Consider the following 13,436-nt stretch of genomic DNA (forward strand, 5'->3'; position numbering starts at 1 on the left):
CACTTTGTTTGAAGCAATCAATGCATCTCTATCTCTATTATTAGTATTATTTCCATTTTTAACTCATGAAGGACAAAGGCAGCAGATTTTGAGACAACTGTAAATCTAGCTCTCCCTGCATTACAATTTTGCCAGCAGTGAAAGTGTGCAACGATTCTATTTTAATTGTTGCCACTGCAGGAATATTTAAAGTAGTTGCACATTAACTAGGTGTTTTGTTGCTCTTCCAAATGCTCTTTTCTCTTTTTAAAGAATGTTTCCAATATAAACAAGAACAAGACTTTAAAATAAGAAAATAGTATGGAATTCATGGAAGCCTGAATCCTCAAGAAAGGGGCTAATTCAGCTGTTTTCTAAGTTGAGTTTTTAGGAATAGTTCATAAAGTATTAAAAGGTGATAGGTTAAGAAAACAAGAGCTATGATCACAGTAAAGGTATTATCACTATGAGAAAGAGAGAGAAGAGCAGAGAGGTGGGAGGAAGGAAGGGAGGGAGATGGACTGCAGAGAAGCAAAACTACCCCAAGTTATCGCTCTGGATAGATGTGTTTTATTCATTTACACAACAACTACTAAGTCTCTACTGTGTGCTAGTATCCATGCTGGGTACTGAGCATAAGCTGTGACTAAGACAGACATAGCACTGCTCTCACAATTTTCCAGTTGCTGGAAGAGAAAGGCTATCACATTAAGACATCACAGGTACCATTATCGGGCACTCCAATGGTGCTATGAAAACACAAAGAAAGGTAATTAACTGAGAAGCGTTTCCAGAAGTGACGCCCACACACAATCATAACGAACAACGGGACTGATCGTACAAAGTGGTTTCAGAGATCCTCATTCTCTACCGAGGGAAACGCTTGCACGCACGCCCGCGTGCACACACACACTCTCTGGAAGAGCCTGGATTGTGAGAAAGTGCTATCAGATGCAGATTCAGGACAGGATAGGCTAAGCCACAACTGCACGTTGAGGACCAGAGACAGAATTTCTAGACATGATCCTAAAACCAGGGGAAGCCAGAGTAGAAATTTCAGCAAGAATGGAGATCCTATACCAGGAAATCACTCTCACTGGTATATGGAGAATAGATTAATGGGGACAAGAGTGAAGGAAGAAAGGCCAGTTTAGAAATGTTGATAGCACTCCAGGCAAGGGGGAAGAGTGGCTTTGGCCAGAAGAATAGAAGTGGAACGGAGAGAAGCAAAGAGTTTCCATCGATAATTAAGAGGGGACAGTCTATTGGACTTGATCTTTGGGCATGAGGGATAAAGGTGAAGAAAGAATCAAGAGTGATTTTCAGGCTGGGTGTGATAGCTCAGGCCTGTTAGCCCAGCACTTTGGGAAACAGAAGCAGGCAAATGACTTCAGCTCAGGAGTTTGAGACTAGCCTGGCCAACATGGTAAAACTCCATGTCTACTAAAAACACAAAAATTAGCCAGACATGGTGGCACAGGTCTGAAATCCCAGCTACATGGGAAGCTGATGCAGGAGAATGGCTTGAACCTAGGAGGTGGAGGTTACAGCAAGCCAAGGTCATGGCAATGCACTCCAGCCTGGGTGACACAGTGAGATTCCAACAACAACAACAAAAAGCGATTTTCAGACACACGGAATTAAACTTCAGTTTGTTTACTCACACACAAAAAAAGAAAAGAAAAATACCTTCATCAAATTCCATCCAAAAGAAAGGAGGAAGATAAATAAACTAGTCCATTCATACGACTCTGTCTACTTTACTGCATCTTTACTTTACTCACTTCAATATTCAATTTTTGAATATTGGAATTCAAAAATTCCAATATTTAATGAGCACCTGTTATTCACCTGATACTGGGCTTCATCCACTTATATCCAAGTCTAGAGGAATGTGGATGCTTCTGGATAGAACTGGAAAAACACTGAATTTTTATTCGCTTTATAAATGAGTTTTAATTCATGCCTCTCGAAGTAAGGGCCTTTTATTAGTGACTGTAAATCTCAGAGAGACAAGAAGTCATAAGAATCTGAAATTGCCTTATAAATTAGTTGCCAGTAGTAAAACAGTTGTTTAGTTTGTTGAGGGGCTGGGGTGGGGAGGAATTTTGGTGTTGAAATAATTATTGAACATTACTGAACCAAATAATTAAACTCTGCTGTAAAATTATGGTTATGGTAATGTTCCCATCATCATTTGTTTTGTTTCTGCTAACCTAAATTATGATTTTTTGTTATTGCTTTGCAAAGCTACAATGTAACAGTCAAACCTGAAATGAAAACCAGCCTGCAAAAGTTATACAAGGTGATCCAATATGTTCCACTAGAAATTATTCATGGCAAATAGTATCTCGAAGCTCTTAAATCCTTGTTGTAAAGCAAGCTAGACGTGCGTCAACTAAAACCCTAGATATTTATAGGTATCAAAAGTGAGGTATGACTTGCTGAAACTATCAAAATGCAAAGGAGATATCTGAAAGTCCAATGGGAGCATCTTGGAACATCGGATTTCTGTTTCCTAGCAGTGCTGAATTTCAGTAGTGCTGACAAGGGAAAAGGCACTGATATTTTCAAGCGACCGAAGGGAACACCATACTCTCTCCTTCACTGCCCCACCCAAGGATGTTAACTCTCTTTGCTCTGCCTGCAAATTTCTACATGAAATAAGGTTTTCAGGCCAAACCCTGAACTCATTGCTTAGTACCTTGTGAAAATGAGGTGGTCCAAGAGTCCTGCAAAAATCATCATTATCATCATCACCATCATGATCATCCAAAAAGAAAGATTAGTAAATTATCAATTTAGTAATTTTAAAACTCGTAGGGTCAATGGAGAGCAAGATAGGCACAGATCTCATAGCATCCACATAGAAAATGTTCCTCTGATCCCTTATTTTATAGGTCTTAAGATTAGCGAGTAGTCTGCCAGGTACTGAGATGGTATAAGCAATTTATGGCTTTGGATTATTCTTAGTAATGGGGAGGCATCTACCTTCTGAACAGATTCCCCTTCATTCCTATTCCCATGAAGCAGTCAGCTCATGTGTCTTCAAAACCAACCAGAATTAAGTAGTTGGAATTGCATACCACACTGAAGTTGTTTAGAATCTTACCCATTTCCAATCAGTCAACACGGTTCTCCAGAGTCACATGGCTTTGCAAATTGCATGAATGTGTGTCTTAGAATTTGTTTTGAGAAGGATAAGTATCCTAGTTCTAAGACATCAGAGCTGATAACTGATTCTGGTATTTTTTATTTTCTGCCTTTCTCTATTTCATCCTACTCTGCACAGAAATTCATGTTAATCTCCTTTTCTTTTCTGAACAAAAAGTTCTTATAAAATCCTTTTGTATGCATTGAAAAACTCACCACATTTACATGAAAACAGTCAAAAGACAGAAAATAAACACCTTCCTAACACAAGATAGACAGATAGCACAGCAGTTAATAACAGAATCTGGAGTTAGAAAGACCTGTGTTTGACTCTTTCTCTGCCTACTACTGTGGGATTTGTGACCAGTGACCCTCTAAGCCCATTTCTTCATCTGCCAGTGGCAAGACAAAAAAAGTGTTCTTAAGAAGAACATATTGACACTAAGCACTCTGCACAAAGTAGGTGCTCAGTAAATGTTGGTGATAATAGTAAGTAGGGGAAGGAAGAGATGAGAGGGCAAAGGAAGGAGAAGATAGGACAGGCAAACAGGAGGCAGGATGCACCAGCCAGTGTGGGCCACATGATGCTGCTGTAATAAACAGCCCCTGAAGTTAGTGGCTTATTACAATAATATTTTCTCACCCATGCCATGTGCCCAATACAGGTTGGCTAGAACTTTTGCTTTTTGTAGTCACTCAGGGACATGAGCCAAGAGAGGGTTTATCTCAACTCACGCATCCAAAATATCTAAGACAAGGGCTAGAGAATGCGGTAAATCACAAAATGTCACTTCAAGCATCCAACCAGAAGACAGTCATACCACCTCCCTGTATGTTTTATTAGTCAAAGTAAGTCACGTGGCCAAGCCCATCTTTCAGGGGGCAAAAAGATGCAATCCTATCATCTATCTTCAAGAAATATTAGCTTGGTGCAGTGGCTCATGCCTGTAATCCCAGCACTTTGGGAGGCCGAGGTGGGTGGATCACCTGAGGTCAGGAGTTCAAGACCAGCCTGGACAACGAGGTGAAACCCCATGTCTACTAAAAATACAAAAATCAGCTGGGCATGGTGGCGGGCATCTGTAATCCCAGCTACCAGGGAGGCTGCAGCAGAAGAACGACTTCAACCCAGGAAGGGGAGACTGCAGTGAGCTCAGATCACATCACTGCACTCCAGCCTGGGCAACAGAGTGAGACTCTGTCTCAAAAAGAAAAATAAGAAAAACAAATCATAAACCAATATATATGAAGCACTGGCTTGAATCTGACTTTCCTATCTGGCCCTGGCAACTTTACCAATTGGAACACTAACCCACATGAAAACTTACAGAAACGTCCCTAAAGCCACAGGCCCTTTACAGACACTTATCTGTCATAGACGAACCCACTGTTTACTATCCTCTTATTTCAGCAAACCACTTTCTTTGTCCATCTTCTTATGATAAACCACTTCCTATATCCACTGCTGCTGACCAAGAAGTACTTCCGTTTCTATAAATTAAATGACCTAGAGGGTATAACATGCAGCATGGTGAGGCTTTAATGAAAAAACAAACCAACAAACAGGAATTAATATTCGCTAATGTGAAATGAGTATTTACTATTTATCAGGTACTTTGATCAAAATTGCTCATATTAATTTTATCAGCACCCATATGGCGAAAACATGACTATTCAACCTATTTTTCAAATAAGGTAATTGAGATGTAGCAGTTTTAACTTCTCAGAAGAATCAAGTAGGCAAATCAGAATTCACTTACAAATTTGCCTGAGCCACAGTTCTGGATGCTTGACTTCTATATTTGATTACTCTCTCGTTTAGGAGGGCTGTTACGGAATGACCGTAAAATACATTATTGAAACTGGGACACCTGTCAGAAGAAAGGGGGATATGTTACCCAGGCTGGAGTGCAGTGGCACAATCTGAGCTCACTGCAACTTCTGCCTCCTTGGTTCAAGTGATCCTCCCTGTCTCTGCCTCCTGAGTACCTGGGACTACAGGCCTGTACCACCAAGCGCAGCTTATCTTTGTATTTTTAGTAGAAATAATGCTTTGCCATGTTGGTCAAGTTGGTCTTGAACTCCTGACGTCAGGCGATCCGCCTGCCTTGGCCTCCCAAAGTGCCGAGATTACATGAGTAAGCCACCATACCCGGCTCCCTTTCTTTTCTTAATCCTCAGTAGTTTCTCAGATGAAAAAAATTCTGGATTATAAGGTCATTAAAGAGAATCAGTACCCCAAGAGAGGTTATTCCTTGTACAAAATCATCATGAGACCCAAAAATGTTCCAGAAGGAGCTCCCCCTCCTCTACCCATGCTCATCAGAAAGGTAAAAAAAAAGGAGGAAAATAAAAAATTCCATTTTATTTTCCTACAGAAAGACTTATAGAGCTTCATGCTTTTCTTTGCCAGACCAAGATGAGAATCCACAAAACATCTGCATTTAGTACATCTCCAAGCTAAAACCTGACTGCTTTATGGGAAATTCCCACTGGAAGTGTTCCTGCTGGTTAGAATGCAGTCGTTAAATACAAACTCATAATAACGGCAAGACATAGAATTTTTGTTTTTTAAACAGCTAACACAGACTCTAACTAGAAGGTTTTTTTGTAAGCTTAAAACAGTATGACCTTTAGATATTGTCATGAAGCTAATGACCCTTAAGGGCCCATTTCCCTACCTTGATGCTTTGTATGGCAAGTACTATGCACACAAAAGTCACAATCTTAGACAACCTTAACCTTTAAAAAAAGCCCTTGGTGAACATACTTTTTGCATTATATATTTTTTACTTAACACAAAGATGCAGATGTGAAAGACACTAGAAGTCACAGAGATGATGGATAAGGTTTGATTTTCTTTCTTCTTTATTAGACCCATCAACAGAGTTCCGTTATTACCCCGTAAGAAGTGATGTATTTCCTTGTTTCATCATAGCTTGAAACTTAAAGTCCATCAGCCACCCTATCCACAAAAATGAAAAGTGGTAGGAAAGCAGTTTACATTTCCCAAACATTAAAAAATAATGAGAAGAGATTGAAGTAATAAAGAACTACCAGAGATAAGGTGAGCAAAACTGTTTCATAATATAAAGAAAAATGTATATTAGATAGAAAAAGAGCTGGGGAAAGAAAAGGAGAGAGGAATTATTTTGCATAAAAATATCACCGTCTAGCTTTTATTTCAATCCTTTTCTTTCCAGATTTATTCCAAGATGTTATGCTAGCCAATAGTACTCCCTCATTTTTCTCTGATTGTTTTTTCAATGCATTCCTTACATGATTTAGACATGACTGGGCAATAACCAAATGGGTTGATTTTTTCCTGTAATGTTTTAACACTAAGTTACTTAGAAAGCAAAAGACTTCTCAGGAAGAAATAAGCCTACACACCAAAAAGAGAGAACTTAATTGTACCTGAAAATTCTCAGTGTGCAACTGTTATCTAATGCTGCTTACAAATAAAGAAGGAAAAAATGCAACAAATAAGCCCATTTGTGAAAGGTGATAAAATAGCAAATGAGAGGCAAAATGAGAAGGCAATATGAACTTATTAATTAAAGGAATTGGGGAATACTGTGTTGTCGCTGTACATCATCAAGAAGAATAAATCTCAGTGCATAGTATCTTAGTAAATTAAAAAACACTAGATCACAAAAATATGATCTACAGGTTAATACAAATTGTATTTCTAACACCTGATACAACTCCTGGAGCACAGTAGCAAACTGCTAACCATGGGCTAAATAAATGTTAAGAAATATGAAGCTGCCTGGGCGTATGGGACTACAAAGATCAAAATGGTGCATGGTATTCATCAACAGCAGTAAAATTAGAAATGATTTTTCTTTGTTTTTCTGTATTTTTCATGCTACCTACAATGAACACATATTAAGTAATTAACGTAAGTATTTGGAAAACCACTCCAGGCTGGGCGTGGTGGCTCACTCCTGTAACCCCAACAATTTGGGAGGCCAAGGTAGGCAGATCACTTGGGCCTGGAGTTCAAGACCAGCCTGGTCAACAAGGCAAAACCTCATCTCTACTAAAAATACAAAAGTTAGCCGGGCATGGTGGCGCATACCTGTAATCCCAGCTACTTGAGAGGCTGAGGCTGGAGAATCACTTGAACTCAGAAGGTGGAGGATGCAGTGAGCCAAGAAGGCACCACTGCACTGCAGCCTGGGCAACAAGAGCAAAACTCCACCTCAAAAAAANAAAAAAAAAAGAAAACCCACTCTAACACTGGCACTGGGATTGAGGAAGAGGACTCCTTTGACTCATGTTTGCGATTTATCACCAAAAACATCAAAAACGCCTCTCTTGTTTTGATGACTATCCATTTACATGACATCAGAAAAGAAGGGAGTTGGTCCCAACAAAATATCCAAGTAGTGCCTGTCTCTCTTCATTGTTTTTAAACCCATGTTAGAGGAAAAAGACACAAATATAGGTTGAACAGAGCAACATATTCCAGGAAGCAACTTTTTCTTCATGATTCCATGCATTACTGAAAGGTTTCAAAAGCCAGTTTGTAATTTTCCATCAGAAACAAAATACAACATTTCAATTAGATCCTTGATTCCCAAATATCCTTCCTTTGACACATATAGCCTGTTATGACATATTAGTCCATGATTTAAAAAAAAAAAAAAAAAAAAAAAAAAAAAAAAAAAAAAAAAAAAACAAAAAAAAAAAAAAAAGGATGGAGGGGGAGAATAAGGGGTTTTAAAACTAAAACAAAATTTTAATTAAGGTTTTTTTTATGTTATTCTGAGATTATGTCATTTCTTCTTTTTTGGGCATTATGATGTTATTTCTTTTCCTAATTGCTGGTGCAATTAAAACAAATAATCCTCCTTTGTTGCACTCTGAATTTATTATTTTTGAAATGTTCTGTTTTGAAATAACTGGATAGGATAGCAAATGAAGTGTGTTCTCTAATTTCTTATTTTTGAGCATATCTCACAGGGTAAGACTTGGACTTTGGAAAGAAGTCTAGGAATATAGTGATTTATAAGAAAAAAAATGAGTAATTTATGTCAGGACACAAGAATTATTAAAACAATTTCCCTGAAATGACCCCTCTTTCCTGCTAAAGAGACTCCTCGGTTTTCTTGTTTGTCAGTTTTGTTTTTTTTCTACTCTCCCTGCTCTCTGAGAAGGTTCTGCTTTTGCTAGGCAGGTTAATTAGAGGTTTTGCAAAGCATCATCTCTACAACAAAAAAACAGGAATGGAAAGACAGAACAAGCTGTGAGGATTCTGCAAGATCAGGAAGGAGGAAGGAGCATCAAGTGTGAAGGAAACAAATGGCAAGAGATTGGTAACTGTTTTAATAAACATTCAAAATACCAGTAAGGAACTTGGTATTCCTTTCTGGTCACCTAATTTGGCTCCTTTCATAGCACACCCTCCTGAGACTGTATCACAAGGCTCATTACCTTCATAAGGTTATTTGGTTTTTGTTTAAAAAAAAGAAAAGAAAAGAAAAGAAAAGAAAAAGCTGCCAACATCCAATTTGTGCTTAGGGTCTTTTTTAAGAAAAAACCAAAACAGAACCGTATTTGGATTCCATTCTCTCTCCCTCATTCTGACAAAGAAGATAAAATGGCACCCAGGAACAGACCACATCTTTAACGTCATTTATACTTACCTACGCAACGAGAAAATAATTGTAACTGGTACTAAAACGCAGTCCCTGATGTGTTCTACTTGTACAGGCAACAGAATGAATTTAGAGGTAGCAGAAGGCAAAACTTGCTCAGTTCCTTCTACTATGGGCCTTTTCTAAATTTTAGTAAAGAGCTTTGAAGCTTTAGCCATAGACTCTTGATGATTAGCGAGTCGTCACCCTCCTGACGACCCACGTTTCACCTCCACCTGTTCATCTTGACCATTTTCTTTTGGTCATTTTTTCTAATCTACATCCAGAAGATACTTTGTATCCAAACTTGAGGGTCTTTACTTTCAGGTGGAAATGTTTTGTGCCATGTCCATCTATACTCCAGGAACTAATTCAGGTAAGCCCTCCTCTTTTTCTCTCTGGACTTTGGTTTCCTGCTTATTCATTTCTCTTCATCCACTCTCCCACCAATAATCTGTAAAAATTCTTCCACTGCTCTCCGCCACAGAATGTACCAAAATTCTTAGAGAGATCCTGCAAACTCCTTCAAAAACCAGCTGTTTCCTTTTTTCTTTCTTTCTTTTTTTTTTTTTTTTTGAGATGGAATCTCACTCTGTCACCCTGGCTAGTGTGTAGTGGTGGGATCTCGGCTCATTGCAACCTCCGTCTTCTGGGTACAAGTGATTCTCCTACGTCAGCCTTCTGAGAGGCTAGAGGTGACTGCTACCACACCCAGCTAATTTTTGTATTTTTAGTAGAGACGGGGTTTCACCATGTTGGCCAGGCTCGTCTTGAACTCCTGACCTCAGGTGATCCACCAGCCTTGGCTACCTGAAGTGCTGAGATTACAGGCCTGAGCCACAGTCAATTCTTAAAGAACATCTGTATTGATTCCAATTCTACCTCCAGCTCTGTTCATACAAAACCACTCCCATTTTCCAGTTGTGTCCCATACTTCAGTCATGTCACCTCCTCTGCCTGTAACACAACTCTCTTTTCTGCCTGAAAATCTCTTCACTCTTTAAGGTGCTGGTAAAGTATCACCTCCATTCTGCTAGTTCCCTGGGCAAGGCAGAGCTATTGGCTCCTTTTCCAAGATAACTGTAATATTGGTAATAACGCTGCCATTTTGTCTCCCCATAGCACTGAATGAAGGAGATTTTATTTGACTCTTTTCTTCCATTTCATTGAAACTGCTCCAGGGCCTTGCTGTTCAAAATGTGCTTCCAATGGGGTGATGGATGCAGCAAACCATCAAGGTTTGTGTATTTCTGTGTAACAAACCCACACGTTCTGCACATGTACCCCAGAACTTAAACCATAATTTTTTTTTAAAGTGCTTCCAAGAACCAGCAGCATCAGCGTCACCTGTGAGCTTGTTAACAAGAGAAATTCAGTTTCCACTCCAGACCTACAGAATTATAACCTCTGAAGGTGGCTCAGGACTCTGGGTCTTTACAAGATTTCTGGAGAATTCTTATGCCCCATCAATCTCTAGAGTAAGGATCAGTACTTACTTAACTGTATGTACCTAAACATGACACACACAGCAAGCCCTTCATAATCTAAAAGTTAGGTGAAAAAATCTATTTTGCCCTTATTGTGACTGAAGTATCTTTTCCAAGCCTCCCCCAAAGCCCAACAATATGTTCTCATCAAAATTAGTTTTGCTGTGATCTTTCCTGTCAGTATTGACTGGAGCTTTATCGAATCTAACAAGATTCCAGCCTCCCATTGCACATTCCAAACAGTTCTGTCTGCAGACCCACTGCCAGTGCCAAGGAGAACCCTTGTTAATGTTAATGACATTTGTGGGAAGGGACAAAATGCAGGCTAGACCAAAAAAAAAAGGGGGGGAGGGGGACCCTGACCAGGACAGAGGGAGAGTGTATGAATGTGAAAACACTTTAGCCAAATATTTATTATCAATAGGGTTTTCCAACAGCTGTAAATTGGGAAGACCTCGGGGTCTTCCAAAATGATTTTGACTTCATTATATGCAGTGAAAAATAGGGGAGGGTGTGTGCCAAGTCTGTAATATTACAACGGAAAGACGCAATACGGGGGCTGTTAACTGGAATGACTTAGTAGTTTCATACGAAATGAAAGCCTAAGATGCTAACATTGAATGGAGCCGGTTAAAGGAACACTGCGAGTTGAAGCAATTCTTCTAGTAATTGAGTGGGGGAGAAAATCATTCCTTTTGGAAAAGAGAGTTAGGCCTTGCAATTAGCAGTTTACATTGATCAAAGACATGAGGGAGCTGCTTGACTGGTCCAGCTTTTGTCTCAGAGAATGAGGGCTCTGCTTCCCTTTACTCATCTGCCCCAAACAATCTGTCCAAGATATTGCACTTGAAACGGACCTTGCTTTAGTACAAAACCCTCTTGCAAACCTGAAAACGATTGGATGATGGTGAGAATCTGGTGCTCAAAACACTTAGCATGCATATACACACAAAGAGCAATAGCTGTAACTTTTCATATGCACCCTCCTTTCCTGTGCAATACATCAGACATGTAAAAAATATTGAGGATGCTGCAGCAAATGCCATATGTCCACCCCGCAGCTCGAAACACAAAATATAACAAATATAATGGAATCCTTCTCAGTCACTGTCTCTGATTACAACCCCTCCCCTATTCCCTAACAGTGGTGAGCATACTGCTGAACCTACTGTGTATCATTCCCCCATCTCTCTCTTGGAAAGACAGTGGGAGTGTATATTGTTTTACCATATATGCATAAATTCCAAGAGAATAGATATTTCTGAACACCTTTATATATAAATACATGTAAATGTGTATTTTGGAATATATGTTTTTGAACAGTTATGTATTTTTGAACACTTTTTTTCTGTGTTTAAAAACTGTACATAAATGATGTCATACTGTATGTCTCCTCCTGCAAATGACTTTTTATTGTTGTTCAACATTATAGTTTTCAGATTTCTCCACACTGGCACACAGGGATCTAATTTATTCATTTTAATGTGGCACATGAGACATGACTTTTGCTACCATCGATTTTCTATTTCCAAATTGGTGGACAATTAATGTTTGGTTGGTTGATTGTTGTTTTCCTTGGATGCCAAGAGGAATCTTCTTATACGTGTCCCCTTCATGTGTACATTTAGGGATGAAATATCTCAGTCAAAGAGACATACATCTTGAATGTCCCACGATGTTATTAAAGTGGGCACCAAAGCAGATGCATCAAGATAGACGCCCACCAGCACCGTGGTACAGTGCCTACTGCCCCCACATCATAGCCAACATGGAGTGTTGCCCACTTTTTAAGATTTGAAGAGTGTGAAATAGCAAATGCTTTCCAAAGATTACCATCCCCAGCGAAAGGCACTTGACTCCATTAGAACTGAGAACATTTGGTCATCAGACGTATTAAATAATGTATTTCCACCAGTAACATTAAGTGCCTAACATTGTGTCTGGAACACAATGGGCATTCAATATATATTTGTTGAAAGAATTCACTTCTGCTTTTGCAGATGACTCAGAAAATGAGACAAGGAAAATATATGCCAGGAAGGCAGTGAGCAGCTAGCACACAACTCTTCTTTGGAAGGGGGAAAAACAGTATACAATTCCCAATGCTCTTTCTTCACTTATCTCAGCAATATAGCTTGTTCCATCAGGTACCCTTGTGGTTTTAGCGCCTACGCTTTACAGTCAATGAGCAAAAACCAATTCCACTCCTCAAATTCTTCTCACTTACTATTCAGCTGTCTCAATTCATTAATTTGCTTAATCAGCCCTCATCAATAACACTTCTCTCCATTGCATTCCTCTAACTCAAAGAAAAAGCAAGCTCTGAATACTCAAAACTGTGAATCTATAAAGAAAGAAGAATGGCAGGAAAAGAATACTTGTATCAATGCCTTTTGGAAGCTTAGTAATAACTTCGTATTAACATGCCTGCTATTGTCAAAGATCAGGGTGTGAAGGTCATTTCTCATGTTGCTGATATGTCAATTAAAAATTTTGAATTACATGGTTACAACATGGAGTGTCTACCAAATACAATTCCATGGAGGTTATCAACACAGAGAGACTGCAGGAAGACCTCTGAAGCCACTTCTACAAAGTGTGGCTCATCCAAACTCAGGTTTATACAAGCAGCAAAAATATCAGTGACATTTGGGAAATTTGCAGGTCTGTGGCCATTAGGGCAGGAGACCTGAACAAGAGTGAGCAACTGCTCTTCTTATTGAGTTTTCTGATGAACAGAGGGCCGGCAAGTCAAAGAAATTATATTAAAGTTGATGTTAAGCCCCAAGTATGGGCAAAAGCATCAGAAAACCTTCCCTCATCTTTTTGAGGAGAACAGAGAAATTTGCATAGAATCTTTGACTCTTTATTATAAAAATATAATAGATATTTTCAATAAGTGTGATGGGAACATATAATACTCAAGAGGTAGCATTTTTATACAGATGAAGAATCATGTTCTTATTGGACTGAGGATTAATTTGTATTTTTATTTTTTTTAGGAAAATACAACACTGATGGTATTAAGGGAGCATAACTTCCTTCTTCCAGCCTAACTTCTGACCCTTATATATAAACAGGTACACATCCCTGTGACTTGCACAGCTAATCTAAAATGTGTACATGTGTTCTTACCTACTTTTGATTGACAGGGAAAAATACTTTCCTTTTG

Source organism: Cebus imitator, unplaced genomic scaffold (genome assembly GCF_001604975.1).
Source record: "Cebus imitator isolate Cc_AM_T3 unplaced genomic scaffold, Cebus_imitator-1.0 Scaffold4, whole genome shotgun sequence".
Taxonomy (NCBI): domain Eukaryota; kingdom Metazoa; phylum Chordata; class Mammalia; order Primates; family Cebidae; genus Cebus; species Cebus imitator.